This window comes from Corylus avellana, chromosome 4 (genome assembly GCF_965113065.1).
Source record: "Corylus avellana chromosome 4, dhCorAvel1.hap1.2, whole genome shotgun sequence".
NCBI lineage: Eukaryota > Viridiplantae > Streptophyta > Magnoliopsida > Fagales > Betulaceae > Corylus > Corylus avellana.
Window position 1 is genome coordinate 4,759,648 of NC_142493.1, and position 17,672 is coordinate 4,777,319.

The window sequence follows — 17,672 nt, forward strand, 5'->3', positions numbered from 1 at the left end:
CAAACCGGCATTGGGGGTGGCTGAGCTACCCCAATGGCCAAAATGGGGCCACCCCATAAATTTTTAATTTTTTTTTTTTAGTTTTAGTTTTTTAATTATTATTATTATTCTTTTAATATTTTTTAGGACACATAACATTTCTATGTGACGACACATGGCATTCTGTTAGTTTGGGCTAATGGAACCTAACAGAGGTATTAAGTTGGTATTTTTCCGTTAATTAGATACTATTTATGATAGGATTTGAATCCTATGTGGGATAAATATAAAAAAAATACAACCCAAGTACTAATAAAGTATTTAACTCTAGTTTTTATTTGGATTAATCATTTAAAATTAACAACACAAATCATAAATTTAAATAGAAAAGAAAAAGAAAAAAAAAAGGACAGGGTGGCTTGCTTAACTATCGAGGTGATTCTACTTCAAGTTGATCTTAAGTGATAGTAAACCGCTCTCTTTGGCGGTATGTGTGGTTCAGCTACCCCCATAGCAAAAGTTGAGGTGGTTAAATAAAATGGTTTAACCACCTTCAAACAAATCTTTAGGGTGATCGAGCCATCCCTTTTAGTTAAAACTCACAAAAATGGTTTGGCCATCTCAACCTACTTATTGGGTGTAGTCAAATTACAATAGCTACTCATATGGTTTGCATGCAGTACAAGACACCATTCTTCCTCTCCTCTCCTCTCTTTATGTGTTGTCACTTTCCTTTCAATTCAAATGAACTACCCAAATTAACTATTGCAATACTTAAGGTATTTCAAGGAAGCAATGCAATAAGTGTCTCATGCTGTCTATGTGGTCCCAAATGGACAGTCTAAGATCATGGCAGATCCTTTTTATTTTTTGAAAGTGGTAAATAATCTTGTGGCCATGGATTTTGGATTAGATTTGTTGCTTTCTCACTCATGCCAGCAGCTAGTACTCTTCTGGGTTCTGACATAGATCTGCCTTACCTTTGAATTCCTTGCAATCTTCAATACTAGACATATTCTAAGAGCATGTTTAAAATTGCATGAGAGTTTAACAGTGTTCAATTGCAGGGATCCCAATAGAGTGCCATCAATAGATTGCCCTAATGTAATACAATAAGACAATCATTTGTTCGGACGGTCCAAACACTTGACCAAGCAAGTGAGGTTCATCTCAAAAAGCATAAGTGAACTCTACTTGTTCCGATATGTGTTTGGTAGCCCAAACCCTACTTGGTCGGGCTGTCTGAACACTTGCCATGCAAGTAGGGCTGGGGCTCGCCCCAATTATCACTGGAGGCTGCTTTATTGCAGTGCAATAGGTCCTGATCATAATTGAAATACACAATTACATAGCACTAGTCCAAAGAAAATAGAACATGTAATTATCAACGTGATCGGTGGTTTCAATGACAACCCCTAAAAGCCATTGAAGATGTGTTTTATAGCCTTTCCCAAACTTTTGACACCGTACTCCTACAATAGGGTTTCTATATAATTGGCCCATGGAGCCATTTTACAAGAGGCCTTTTCTTTCTTTCTTTCTTTTCTCTTTGGATGAATGAATTTGGCCCCAACAAGATGGGAGGGTTCCATGCTGAAAAATTAATATGAAAACATATACTTGAATTCTCATAAAAGTCCGTTTTGATTTGCGATTTCAAAACATTTGATTTTAAAAGCGCAATTTTTAAAAACACAGTTTAGCGTTTGGTAAAACCGCAGTTTAGCTTTTAAAATCGTACGTTTTTTAAAATGCACTCATTTGCCTATGATTCGAAAATATGAATTTTTCTACATATGCAAATTGCAATTTTTTTTTTTTTTTTTTAAATGCGTTATCAATCGATACAAAATCTACGATTTAATTTAAAATCGTACTTTTGATTTATAAAATTGCAATGCCAAACCTAATTTAAGTTTTTTTTTTTTTTTTATTATTATTATTTTTATGTGGTGGGTTGTATATTTTGTGATGTGATGGAGAAATGGGGTACCCTGATTCTGATTGTCCACAGTGACCATTAAACATAGCCTAATCTATATTGTGGCAATTTAACCACCAATTATAGTGTGTTTTTGTCTTTTAGCCAAAAGAAAACATTAGGATTATGTCTTGTCTCATAAGGGTAACTCAATTGGCAGTAGACCATACTTCATGAAGCGGAGATTATTATTTCGAATCCCCTCTCTTTGTCCCCTTGTGTGGACATGTGAAAAAAAAAAAAAAAAAACACTAAGATTATGTCTTCTCGGTTTAGGTATATATTCCATCAATATAAATATAATCAAATCTATTAAATGATTAATCACATTTCCATTTATTTCAGTTCTAAATTTTCATATATTTTTTTCAAAATTATTTTATTTTATTTGGTTATAAGTCTTTCCCCGGTCATTTCTTTGTAATAAGTGAGCTCTCATTACTTTTGTAGGTGGGTAGATAAGTATCGTTATCAACTTATCATTGTTATCTTGGCTACCATTTATTTCACTTTAATTATTCTAAGCGCAATACATCATTTATGCACGTGGCAAACAACACTTAGGCCTAGTTTTTTCAACCTAATTACCTATTTTTTAGTACTTGGTACAACCGAAAATTTTAATCGAATTGAAAACATTTTCGGTTGGCAAAAAAACCTTCTTTAAGCTGCATAAAATTATTTTTTTATTTATTCTTTATTTCCTTCAACTATTTTTCGAGTTAAAGTTTTTCATTCTTCACCCACAAGAATGAAAACATTTTCTTTATTTTTCTGTTGATATTTAAAAAATAAAAATAAAAAAAAATTATAGATTAGCCTCCGTCATGTGGTTATGTGACCACCTATATCCTGATCAAAAGTGGGTGGCCATGTAACCATCCCAATAGAATGGGGGTGGTCGCGCAACCACCTTAACTAAATAACGGTGGTTACATGGCCACCCTAATAGTTCAAGGGTGACTGTGCAGCCACCCATGTTCTCCGCTAAGTGTAATGGTGCGGCCACAAGTATGTTGCAATAATAACTTGTTCTATTCAAAAGAAATAGTGATGGCTTTTTTCACTTGTAATTACTAATTAGTAGTTCAACGCCCATTCTAAAGCGTAAAGCCCAAAAGGCCTCGTCCTAAAATAATAATAATAATAAATTCAAATTGATCAAACTTGAAATTGCACCAGAAAACATAAGAAAAAGTTAAGTCCAAACAATTGGTCCATGCGCTAAAAAAATGATAGCCCCTAAAAGTTGGGCTGAAGGTACCTTCTGTCACCGTCACCAACTTGGCTACAACGGTTAATTATGGTACTGACCTTTGTTAGAAACAATCGTTTAGGCGGGGTGGGATGGGAAATTGCTATACCCTACCCGAGTTCTCTTACACCCACCCCTACCCCTATATCCAAAGGGATATGCACCCTAAAACATCATATGGCAATGTGAAAAGCATATATGCTTACAAGTATTTCTAATAAATCCATATAATGTGAAAGCATCATTCCATGGGGGCTTACTTAGTGCCCATATTAAATTCCCATGGAATCGGAGAATGTTAAAAAGTAGGCATTTTTCTCATCATTTGTTTGTTGGATAGGCCAGCAATACTTGAAAGTGTCATTTTCAGCCTTGTGCTGCTGTGCACCCATTACAACTTGTCCTTTTTACACCTCTTAAATATCTTAAATTTGGGGCCAGAAATCAAAAGCCATGCTATGTGGATGCAACATTGGAAAAACGTGTTGTCAAACATGGGCTCATGAATCACACTGCTGCCTTCTTTATCATATGCTGGGATGGAAAAGGAAAAATAATATAAAGTTTGCCTCCAACGAATGAACCAATGGCACTTTTTAACTTCACGTGATTTAAATGGCTCTTTGGAGTATTAATTAAATCACCTTTAATCAATAGTCCTGTACATCTTTATCATATGCTCTAACTCTAAGAGTAACATATATTAGCTAAATATTATAAATATGAGCAATTTTTCATCTCTAGCAGAATATTTAAAATATATATTTGCTACAGTAAATAACTAGAAGTTGATAAATGATAATTATTATAGTATGCTAGATGAATAAAATATTTATTTTTGCTTCCTACTTCACATGCTCCCCACTCCCTCTCTCTCCCAACACCATCTCGGTTTTGGAGATTGTCCCTACAGTTTGAAAAAGAAAACAGACAGGAGGGGAGGGTGTTATGATTCTTGTGTCTCACATTGGTTAAGTCTAATTTTATCATGTGTATATAAGCTATTAGACACCATTCCCTTACAAGCCAGTTTTTAAAGGTAACTTATACCTAATATTTGTATCATTTGGTATTAGAGTCAAATACCACGTCACAGGTTCGAGTCACTTAAGCGGCGACCTATAGGCTTGATTAAAAATACTAATAGGTGAGTGGAACCGCCAAAAGATAAATGGCTACCATTGGGTCAATGTCGATAGAGTGGGTCCCTATGAACATCAACTGAGGAAGCGTGGTGATATGTTATGATCCTTGTGTCCCATATAGGTTAAGTCTAATATTTACCGTGTGTGTATATAAGCTCTTGAACACCCTTATCTTACAAGGCGGTTATCAAGGACATGTGTATATAAGCTCTTGGGCACCCTTCGGAGGCTGGTAAAACAGGTACTTGATACGACCCGATTACGACCTGCGATGGCCCGTTACACGATTAACCTATACACGAACATGACCCGTTTAGCTAAACGGGTTAGCGGGTCTGACACGATTATAACATGAAAAATAACCGAGTAACCTGACACGACCTGTTTAACCCGTTTAAAATAACATGGTCATATCGGGTAGACACGACCCAACCCGTTAAAAAACCCTAAAGCCTAAATTTTATTTTTAAAAAAGTAATAATAATACATTAATACCAATGAAATTGTTAATAAAAATATTCACAAAATTAGCAATTTTCATAAATTAATTTTTAGATTGTTATTATTTTATTTCAATAAATATTTTGTGCACCATCCAAATTATTTCCAACAATTTAAACTATACAACTTATTCGCATCAAACCACCAATTTAATTTGAAGGAATTGGACCCAATAATCACAAATGTCAACCACATATAAGGTAGCTCTTAAGCTGGCTTTGATACCACTTTAGAGAAAATTAACTCTTCAGGAATTTGGACTCAATTGAGTGATATTAACCAATTACTCTTATAATATGTTTCAACATAAAACTTAATTAATTTTCATTTACATGCTTATACTCTACAATTTGGATTATTAATTTTGTTAGCTATCAAAAAAAATCCCCATGAGATCTCTTATACCTCGCCACTCTTTATCTGCATAGGTATAATGGCAATAAGAGGGAAGACAAAAATAATTACAAACCATGAAAGACACACAAAAATAATTCGCGACTTTTAGGGTTTATGATTTTTTCTACTTTTTTCTTTTTTTTTGGGCAAGTACCTGCCAAACCCGAATAGTAACTGGGTCTGGCGGGTTGACCAGCCAGACACGAAATTAACCAAATCTTAATCGGGTAGACCTGAACCCAATAAGGCCAAACTCAATACCAGTTTTTTCGTGTCATGTTTGTATCGAGTTCGCGGGTTGTGTCAAAATTGCCAGCCCTGACTTACCATCCGGTTTTCAGAGATGAGTTCTACCCAAAATTTATATTAGAGGGGAGGAGGAGCTAGTGGTGCTAGAGATGAGATCGGAAACAATGGACGGGATGGTGGCGAAGCACTTGTGGCTGTGCTTTGGATTTTCGTTGAATTTCTAAGATGGGTATGGATTAGGTTACCAAACAACAACAAAATTTGGAAGTTAAGATTCATCAAAGACTTAAACTCCTCAAGTGGAAAACTATATGGAAATGCCTCCCTACCAGATCTATTCTGGAACCTATACTTAAATTTAACGATGATACTTGTTCATATTTTAGTGTTTGTAATTATTTCATTTACATCATTTACAACTCTTTACTGCTAATTCCTTTGATTTCGTTTGGTTGGCCTGAAACAGCAAAATTCAAAATGATTCCAATCATAATACCTTGCTCTTTTCAAAACAAATGAACTCAACCGGTCTCTCTCATCTCAAAGCTTGGATAGCCCTCACACACAAACTCATTCTCTATTGATGTAGCAGAAGACTAAGTAATTAATCAAAGAGTAGCGTACTTAATTATGAAAGGAGAAGCGTCTTTGTCTTCTACCCAAAGCTAAGCTCAAACCTGCAGGTTGGAAAAGAAAAACACAAAGTAACCTTCGTGTTCAATGAGTCTATGTTTTATATTACAAAGTAGCCTATTTATAGAAGAGAAATACTTGTAGAGAAAGTAAACATAATCCTATAGTAGCAATAGTAAACATAATTCTAATAAGGAAAGGAAAATAATTAAACCAAATCTAATCTTATTAAGAAAATAAAATAAAGTCATAATAAAATAAAATCTTCTACAAATAAAATCATAATATAAAATTGACAATCAGCATGAATCATGACAATCTTTCATTTTGTACTTCTATTGTCTGAAAATGAGTAAAATTCTGTTCAAACGACGCTACTCCAATATTAGGGTCCGTTTCTGATTGCGGTTTTAATAAATGCGATTTTAGAAATTGCATTTTTAAAAATTGTGTTTTTAAAATCACTACTTTTTAAAATCCCAAAAACGTTTGGTAAAACATGTTAAAAAGTTTTTTTTTTTTTTTTTTTTATCAAATATTTGTTATGCAAAACCGTGATCTTGGTTTAAATTCGTACTTTTTTCAAATAAGCACCTCTTAGCATGCTTATAGAAATTGCAATTTTTTTATTTTTTATTTTTTATTTTATTTTTTATTTTATTTTAGATTAAGTGTTTTTTAAATCGCAATGCCAAACACTTTACGTTTTGCGATATCTTTTAAAAAGCACAGATTATTCTTGCGAAATGGCAATCTCAAACGCACCCTTATTTTTGATATTTTTCTTATGTTCGTTTTCACCGAAAATATAGGTAAATATCGTCCTACATCACCCCCTCCTCCTGGCCATCTCAAAGTGAACTTTAATGCAACGACTCCAACCTCTTACTCTGCTGGTGCTACCATCGGCACTAACTCTTTGTGGGGTTCATTCATTTGCCTTAACCACATGGAGAAGGATCCTCTGAATTCAAATGGAAAGGAGTCGGTCCCTTCTAAATGAATGCATGGCAGAATTGTCAAAAAAAATTATAAAATGACAATTCTACCATTCTAAATGAAGGGACCGGTTCTTCTCCAGTTGAATTCAACAGTAGAGGATCCGTTTTCTAATCACATTGGGTTCTAGATCTCCTTATGACCCAACTGAAGGAGAGGCCTTTTTAACCGTCTATGTGGTAAAATCAACCCAAACACTACACATATCAGCATCTTATCCTTAGAGAAATTCATTATAAGTTATACTTAGCCTTCAAAAACCTCACTTTACTATTGATCGCAGAATTGCCCCAATTATTTTTAATACTCTCAGTCTTCTCAACTCTTTTGGCAGCCATATTGTCCCCAAAATTTAAAGAATCACGAACCGCGGTACTCACAATATATGTTACAGGACCACTACCACCCGTTCAATTGGTAGCTTTTTCATAAATTTGTACCCCTTACCCTTTCTAGCTAGATCTCTCCTTAATAGTGAAAAAATTCATTTGGTAGCTTCTTGTTGTCTCCCATCTTGACGGAGAAGAAGTCTCTCTATTTCCAGTTAGTTGTTTTAAAAGGGACAAATTTATTTAAAAAATAAAATAACAAAACTATCCCATTAAAAAAAAATAACTTACGGGTTTCTCTCCATTTCAAATCAGGTCCTTTGACAGGTCATGCATTAACTGTTTTTTTTATTTTTATTTTTAAATAATAATAAACAATAGTACTATAAATTGAAAAAAAATAATAATAATAAACAATAGTATATGGGTGTCAATACGGTTACGGTTAGCGGTTATTGGCAATAGTGTATGGGTGTCAATACGGTTACGGTTAGCGGTTATTGTAACTGTAACCGCCTTAGCGGTTAGTAGATTTCACTAACTGCAACTGCTAACCGCTTAACGGTGAATGGTTAGCTACTAACCGCCGGTTAGCGGTTAGTGAAATAGGTAACCGTTCACTAACAGCTTTTTCAAAATTGGACTTTTTTTTGGGCTTTTTGGGCTATTTTTGGGCTTTTTGAGCTTTTTTATTACTGTAGCATGTTTTACCTTCGTTTGTTTTTTGTATTTTTAGTGTCTTCTTATGCCCAATTGCTATAACAATAGCCCATATTGAAAAATCCAAAATATTTGACCCCAAATTTACATTTACTTGTACTTTAAAAAAAAAAATTCCTTAAATATTAAATCATAATCTGTTAACTTAAAAAAAAAAAAAAAAAAAAAAACACACACACACACACACAACATAAAAAAGAAATAATAATAATAATAAAAAAAAATCAACACAACGTATAAAAAAAGTTCAACACAACATATAAAAGAAGTTCAAATAAAACATATGATATATATGTCATATTATATATGATTATATGTATTATTTGTATTATATAATCATATGATTTAATGATCAATTCATCATGTGATATAATCATATCAATTATAGTGATAATATTACTAAAATTAGAATTATAATAAATTAATACTTCAATTGTGTTTATAAGTAACATACTGTTTAATCAAATGTCCATTACTTAATTTGATATTATACGAATCATAAATCACATTATCATTGTACATGAATAATATGATTCACTTGAATAAAGTATTTGAATTGTCATTGAATCATATGATTAAGTATTGATATTATACATTTATATTATTCATATGCATATATGTATAATTATAATTTATAACATATATAGACTTATAAGTTTATAACATACATTGAAACTAAGTCTCTAGGTACTTAATTGTTGTATTAGTATGAATTGGTATACTTATGACTTATGTCATATTATAAATGTATAATTTGTTATTATATAATCATATAAATTAGAATGATAATACATTAATACTTCAATTATGGTTATAAGTAACACATTATTGAATCTAATGCCAATTACTTAATTTGATATTATACGAATCACATTATCACTGTACATTAATAATATGATTAACTTGAATAAAGTATTTAAATTGTCATTGCATCATATGATTAAATATTGATCTTATACATTTATGTTATTCATATGCATATATGTATAATTATAATTTATAACATATATAAACTTATAAGTTTATAACATACATTGGAATTAAGTCTCTAGATACTTAATTGTTGTGTTAGTATGAATTGGTATACTTAATTATGAGTTATGTCATATTATATATGTATAATTTGTTGTTATATAATCAAATGATTTAATGATCAATTAATCATATGATATAATCATATAAATTATAGTGATAATATATTAATACTCAAATTGTGATTTAATTATCTAAAAAAAAAATTGTGATTTAATAATCAAATGATTATGTTATATGTATAAATATTATTATAATTATAATTATAAAAATATATCATATGAAAAAGTGGTTACGGTTAGTAAACACAATAACTTCTAACTACTAACCGCTAGGCGGTTATAGCAGTTAGGCAGTTAGCGGTTAATACGGTTAAACGGTTATAGCGGTTAGCGAAACCGCCCGCATTGACACCCCTACAATAGTACTATAAATCTTATATCGAAAGTAGAGATATCAACATTTTAATTAAATTTTTTTCTGGGCGATATTCATGGACACAATGGAGATCATTGAGTCATTGACTGACTAATTAACAAAAGGTTCACTGCTGTTTCTAGTCAATGGTGTATATCGTGCTTAAATATAAAATATAATATGGACCAATTAATCTTCTCAAATATGGAAGATCAACGGCTCCCATCGTGGAGGTACAGAAACTGCACTCACTAACTCCAAGTATTGCACGTTTAAGTGGCTTACACGTAGAAATTCAGTTTATATAGCACTTAGGAAGATTACATTTCTCTTTTATATCATCTTTTTGACCATAATCATCACTTTTACCACAAAGAGTTAGTTGATTAGATGAACCTCAACCCTCATATTTCTAACACGTATCTTCAGATAGCAATCTTATTTTATTTTACACGACACTGAAAAAATGAAAACAAAAAGAACGACGCTGTCAGAACTGAATATAAGAGACGATACCCTATCCAGATAATTGCTATCTTTTGAGGGAACTTGAAAAGGCTTATCTTATCTACCCTTTAAAGGTTCAACATCAATGGGTCATGAAATAATAATAATTATTATTTTTATTATTTTTTTTGTGAGTAATATTGTAGTAAACGATGACCATAAATCACGGATTAATTTTGGCCTAACTCTAAGTATGGCATATTCTCTGCTTCTTTCTGCAAAGGGTATATTCTCTGCTTCTTCGATTACTTGAATGAGGCTGAGCTGTACCCTTCAGCTATCGAATTTCAAGTAAAAAAGGAATATAAAATTAATGACAAAGATGTTTCACATTTGGAGGGGGACCAATGATACTATATAGTATATGTTAGGTAATGAGCCGATATGCTAAATAAAAGTTTCTAAGCTTATGGAAACGTGTTTATAAATAAAGCTTGTTTCCAAGTAAAGAGCATGTTTAAGATTGTGTTGATAAATAAAGCTTTTAAAGTAAAAAATATTTTTTTTTTAAAAAAAATCTTTATTTTTAAAAGTGTATTTTGGCAATTTTTAGAAAAGAAAAAAAAAAAAAAAAAAAGTAAAAGAAGTGCTTTGAAATTTTTTACAAACTGGTTAGCTTTTTATTTGGCACAGCTTTTAAATACTAAAACTCAATGGATTTGTTTAGCGGGTTAAACAAAGCATTGCAAATAGTGACAATTTCACCAATGACAATCCAGTGTAGGAATTATATATTGTTTTGATTTTGGTGGTACTCAATTTGGAGTATTGGGCATTAGATTTGGTCAACCTAGTATGAAACAGGTTAGTATCATGACAAACACTATGTCATGTGTTCGAATCTCGAAATGGAGCGACTCTTAGAAAAGGTCACCTGATGCATAGTAAAGCAGCTATAAAAGTGGAAAGGGTTACGAAATTCGGAGTGAAAGCCACCATAGTCGCTGGCACGAAAGCGTGATAAATTGTTATGATCTTGGTCGGACCTAATTTGGAATAGAAAAATACTAAGTGATCTTCTAGTGTTCTTATGGTGTTCTCCAATCCTAGGTGGATATTATTATTTTTTTAAATCGAGTAAGAGAAATAAGGGTCGCTTTTTTTTTTGTTGCCTTTTTTAGAAAATAATATCCATCTACGACTAGGAGAACACGAGAGTAATACTAAGAGATCATCTAGCATTCCCTTATTTTAAATTAGGTTCAACCAAGATCATAACGATTCATCATGCTTTCGTGCCAGCGACTATGGTGGCTCTCACTCTGAATTTCGTAATCCTTTCCACTTTTGTAGCCGCTTTACTATGCACCAAGTGACCTTTTCTATGAGTTGCTCTATTTCGAGATTCGAACATGCGACGTAGTGTCTGCCATGATACTAACCTGTTTCATACTAGGTTGACCAAATCTAATGCCCAATACTCCAAATTGATTACCACCAAAATCAAAACAATATATAATTCCTAGACTGGATTGTCATTGGTGAAACTGTCACTATTTGCAATGCATTGTTTAACCCGCTAAACAAATCCCTGGCCTTGAGTTTTGGTCACTATTTTTTAATTCCGGCTTCTTGTTTGTGGAACCCTAAAAATTGTCGACATTTTTATAGTAGCTAAGAGCATTCCCAGCAGCTTCCCTGTCATATTCCCTAAGTTTAGGGAATCAAACTACTTTTTGCTTCCCTATGTCAAAATACACCACAATAGCTTCCCTTAATCATTCCCTATATCATTAAAATAATATTTTTTACTTTTTTTTTTTTTTCTTGAAACTCTTTTTTTTTTCTCTCTCTCTCTCATGTCTCCGTCTTCTTCTTCAAGCTGAGCTGTAGCTGCAGACCCACAAACGAAAATGCAGAGATTATCTTAAAAAACCATGACTTTCTTCCATGACTTTCTTCAATAAGCACCCTCACTTCCTCCTTTCCTCCAAATCAAATCAGCCCTTCAACCTCCTTCACGCAGCATCACACTCCACACACCATGAAATTCCCCAATCCCATTCCTCACTCGCAAATGGGTCTTCCCCAAACCCCACCATAATTCAATCCAAGCCGTAGAAGACCCATCGGCCAGAGCAACTGCAATCATCTATCAGATTTGCGTCTTCTCCATTGCAGGTTAGCGTTTCGTCATTTTGGCTTATTGTGGTTGGTTGTATTTGATGTTTTCGTTCCAGTCTCTAAAATTTTTGTTTCTTTCTCAGCTCAGTGTTCTTGCATTTGATTACTAGAAAATCAGAGCTTAAGCCCAAAAGAACCGAACCCAAATCCCAACTCCAATCCTACACTCTCAACTTCTCTGAGACAATCGTTTTCGAAGCAATCAGATGGCGCCACGGCGAGCTCCATCATCGAGGCGCCGTCGACGAGTAGGATTCGGATGGGGGAGAACGGACAGTGGGTCTCGTCCGGCAGAGCTCAGGGCGGCAATTTCGTAAATTACTTGCCCAAATCTCCGGCCGTTTGGTGAGGTGCGAGAGACAGAGAGAAAGAGAGGTGAGAGAGAAACGTGAGATGAGAGATGAGAGAGGAGAGAGAGTTTTTTTTTTCAATTTAATAATCATATGGATTGCTACAGTGGAACCCAATGTATTGGGTTCCACTGTAGCATCTGATGGTTTAAGGAACCATATAGGGAGTCTGCTGTAGGTGACTTTTTACGATTTTTTTGACATTTTCCCTAAACTTAGGGAACAGACCCCCTTATAGGGAGTCTGCTGGGAATGCTCTAAGGCAATTTTGGGGTGGTGAAGAGAGATCTGATTTTGGTCAAGATATGTCTTGAATGAGAATGAGATTTGGTGTAGGAAAATAAATAATTAAAAAAATGTTACTTAGGAATCCTATGATCCAGCAAATGATTGTTTCATTTTTGTTTAGTTTGTCTACATTGAGGCATGTGGGGGAACATTAAAAGCGAAGGCCGCCGTTTACCAACTGTCGGAGAAAATTTGGATAGAGGATTATTTTATTTTTTAAGGGAACCGACATGGGTGTCTGGTCTATAAATTAATAATAGTCGTAATTTATTAATTATATATTCAATGATCCTTCTATATATAATAATGTCATATATCACATTTTTAGCTCACATCTATTCTATAATGCTTATGTGGCTGTCCCAATCAATATTTGGATTAAGCATTGTTAGAAAAAAAAAAAAAAAAAATCAAAATTCAAAAGTTGATTAGAACTGCTTTTTCTGAAGAAATAATAAGACTTCACTGATTATCAAGCTGCTAGAGCAAAGTGCTCCAGCAAAATTGATTGGGACTGCTACATCAAAATTGTAGTTTGGCAAAGTCATTACACCATAATTTCCATTTCTTGATAAGATATATGTAAATATATACAAGAGTCCATCAAAATGCAATGGCTTACTTTGGAAACTAAAACTTGTGAGCATAATCTTTTTTGTCATATATATAAAGGATACAAATGGGTTGATTCTGTGATCATTTCATATTCCATAAATTAAAAGAAGATGCCAAGAGAGGTGTGAAGGAATCGATGAGTTGACTATTGGGTATTCAATTTTGGCCGTTTGGGGATATTGATAAAGATGCATTTCTAACTTCTAAAGCTCTTGAACTTGGTCACTTTTATGGTGCAAAAAAGAGATAGAATTTGCTCATAACTAGCTTATCCATCTACCAATTTTGATGCCATAATCTGAATAAGGCAAAGATGCTTTTAAGTTGTCCATTATACCAATTTTGATACCAAAATCTTTATACGCACAAAGATGCCCTATAGTTTGTCCATTCACCAATTTTGATACCAAAACCTCTATACCACAAAGATGCCGATTTGACATTCCAAAGAGAGGGTTTTTAGTCTAGTTTAGTTTTTGGCTATCAAGCCCTAAACTTAAGGAGACATCAAGATAATTCTTTTATCATCAAGATGCATTGTACAATAGTTTGCTTTTTTAAATTCCTTTAGAGATATGGAGCATGTGAGTGGTTGGAAGAGTGTTTGGCATTGGATTAGTAGCATTCTTTTTAGAATTGAGATCTCTTGTAATTCTCTAAGGCTTCGTTTGGTTTGCGGAGTAAGTATTTTATTAGAAAAATGAATAATCATTACTAGGAATTGAGGATGTTGGAATAGAATAATTATTCTACAAACAAAACAGGACCTAAGAGTGCAAGGATCTCAGTTTCTTTAGTCTAAATCATTCATTAAAAATGAATAAATCGGATTGAAGCCATGTAACCATTAAAAAGAAATTAGCAAGTGACCAAATTACCCCCTTAAGGCAGTCAACTACCTCCAAGGGGGGTGGTTGGAGTAGTCAAACCATCCTTTCACCCTTTGACGAGGCGATCGGCCACCCCAACAGGTAGTTGGTAATTGGCCACCTCAAATAGTGAACTTGTCACAAAACATATTGGTTGGTGTACTAGTACTAGGTATATTTAAGTTTAAACCATCAACAAAAAGTTTAATCTAGACCTCATTACTTACTGTTATGTTGCACGATATATACTCAGCTTCCATTGTAGATTTATCAACACAATTATTTTTTTGCTTAACCAAGAAATAATTGTTTCACCAAGCAAGTATACATAACCGTTGGTTGACTTTGTGCCATCTGTATCGCTTGCAAAATTTGCATATGTGCATCCTGCAATTTCTAAATCACTCAATCTAAACAATATCTGCGTGTGTTTTGATGCCTTGCAAATATCTAAATATTCATTTGATCGCTGTCTAATGTTTGCTCCCTAGATTTGACAGATACTTGCTCACCAATTCTACTGCATGACAAATATCCGGTCTAGTGCTTGTCATGACATACATGAGACTATCTACCGCTAGGGCTAAAGGATTGATTTCATTTCTTCAATTTGTGTCGATCTTGTAGACACATTTTCTTGCTTAAATTTGGACCCTTGCAAATAAGTGTGTTTAAAGGTTTATATTTACCCATGTCAAACTTCTTAAGAACGTTTTCTAGATATTTTTCCTAATCCAAGCATAATGACATCAAATATTTATCTCTGTAAATCCTTATTTTCAAGGCGTAAGTAGCTGCATCCATATCTCTCATTTCAAACTTGGATGCTAAGAATGATTTTGTCTTATTTATCATATATGAACAATTTGTTGCTAACAATATGTCGTCTACATATAATGACAATATTGTCAATTTGTCATTTCCCCTCCATATGTAAACTCACTTAAAAACCAATCCCTAATATGGTCTTAGTGGAACTTCAAATACTATTGTCTCAATGATTATTTGAGTCTCTTTTCAACTTGTAGACCTTGTCTCAAGTCTTTTCATTTGGATTTTTCAAGTTGTATCATGTAAATATCTTCCTTCATTTCTCTATTCAATAATGTCATCTTGACATCCCACTAATGCAATTCCAAATCCATTTTGGTTGACAATGACATAATTATCCTCATCGAGGCAAAACTTTGCCAAAGGTGAATATGTGTATCTAAGACCACCCACAGTGATTTTTAAAGGTTCTTCATCCCCCTTTGTCCATGGATTGATTGAGATTAAAAAATGAAACTGTTGATGCCAAACTAATTTTTTGGAGAACATTTTGGACTCTTAAACTTTCTGTCTTCTAAAACCTGGAGCTATGATACAATTTTTTGAACTTATGAAGAAATACCACAGTTGTTATTGTGTGATTATCCTATTCCATGAAGATAATTAGGAGTGGGAATGCCCACATCTGTTATGGTGTGATTATCGATAAACTTATCATGGTTGAGAGCTAGAATAACATATAGTAACTAGTGAGTCACCTTCCAAGATGTAAGTTTGAAGGTTGAGAGTGGCATTAATTTGGCTTGTAAGTTGGTGATTTTTGATCGACATGTGAATTCGACATAAACCCAATACGAAATTAGTGGGTTAAGACTGATGTATATGACCTATTTAATTAAATAAAAGATTAAAGTTGACCTATATAGTTTTATACGCATGCCTTCACATAATTCGACCCGACATAAGAATTGATAATTTTTTTACACAATCTGCGAACCTGATAAAATTTCAATATAAAATTAAGGGTGATGATTGAGAGGACTAACATGTCTAATTAAATAACAAAAATAAATGTAATAATCGGAGGAAAATTACTTCATTAATAATTATGCATCAATGCAATTATCCAAGCTGACACAAGTCAGAAGAACACGAGACATACATAAATGTGAGAGGTAGAAAGAAAACATTGCACGAGGTGATGTAGACCAGCAATCCTCCCTATAATATCTCACACCAACTATATATATATGAAACCCTAGAGAGAACTAATTATCTGTGATGCGTCCCGAGTCATCACACTCTCTCCTCGTCTGAATCCACTCATTTGTCTGTTTTGAACAACCAAAGTTTTGTTTGGCCCAACAGCCTGAAATGCCAGATTCCTACTCTGAAAAGGTGCACCCACCTCTACTCTGGTCGGCAATCACAGATTTTTCATATCTCTACCATTTTATTGTCCATATTATTTCCAATTCAAATAAGTTTTTATTGAATTTATTTGTTTGAGCACGAGATTTGTTTAGGCAGGTAAATCTCATCAAATCTCTTTCATATTTATTGTCTAAATTACTAGCAATTTACACAATAAAATTGCTAAAATCTATATAATAGCAAACTCGGTGTCATATAATATATATATATAAAAAAAATGCTAGAGGTATTACAACAATCTCTAACAATGGTGGTGACATTTTATAAATATGAGTGTCGCCTAAATTATCAAGTAGCAATTTATATTTTACTGATTGATAGCGTAAATGTCATGTGAATTGTCATATCAACTTAAACCGCAACATAATAGCCCATATTTTAAGAGATTTGCTATATGTACATCTTTAATCCATCTCTCATGCATCTTTTTTTTTTTTAATTAATCATTGGATATATAGGATCTACACGTAGGTTCTATAAATCCAATGATTAATATATATATATATATATATATATATATATATATGTGTGTGTGTGTGTGAAGATGGACTAGAAATTTACACGAGATTTTTTTAAAAAAAGCATTTCTCATATTTTAATAGTGTATGTGATAAATATGACGTGAACAAAGTGAATTTGTACTAAAAATTATGTAAAAACTTCACTTAACCTCCTTTAACTCCTATCAATTTTGCAATTACTTTTTGAAGTTTTAAAATTCTCAATTTAGTATGTTGAATTACCAATTTTTTTTGCAATGTTACACGTTAGATTTTTTCCTTTAAATCCTAAGGAAGGGGTGTCAAAAATACTAAAATATCCCACATTTAAAAAAAAAAAAAAAAAATTGCAAAGATTCAGATGTTTGTCGAGATTTTAATGAAATTTACAAAAATACACACGCCTGAATCTTTGCAATTTTTGTTTTTTTTGTTTTTTTTTTTTATAAAAAGAAAAAACAAGGGTATTTTAAAAATTGTGATAAGATTTAACGAAAAAACCTAATGAATGCGTGCCATTGAAAAAATAAAAAATAAAAGTTCAATGCACTAATTAAATGGTTAGTTTTTGAACTTTA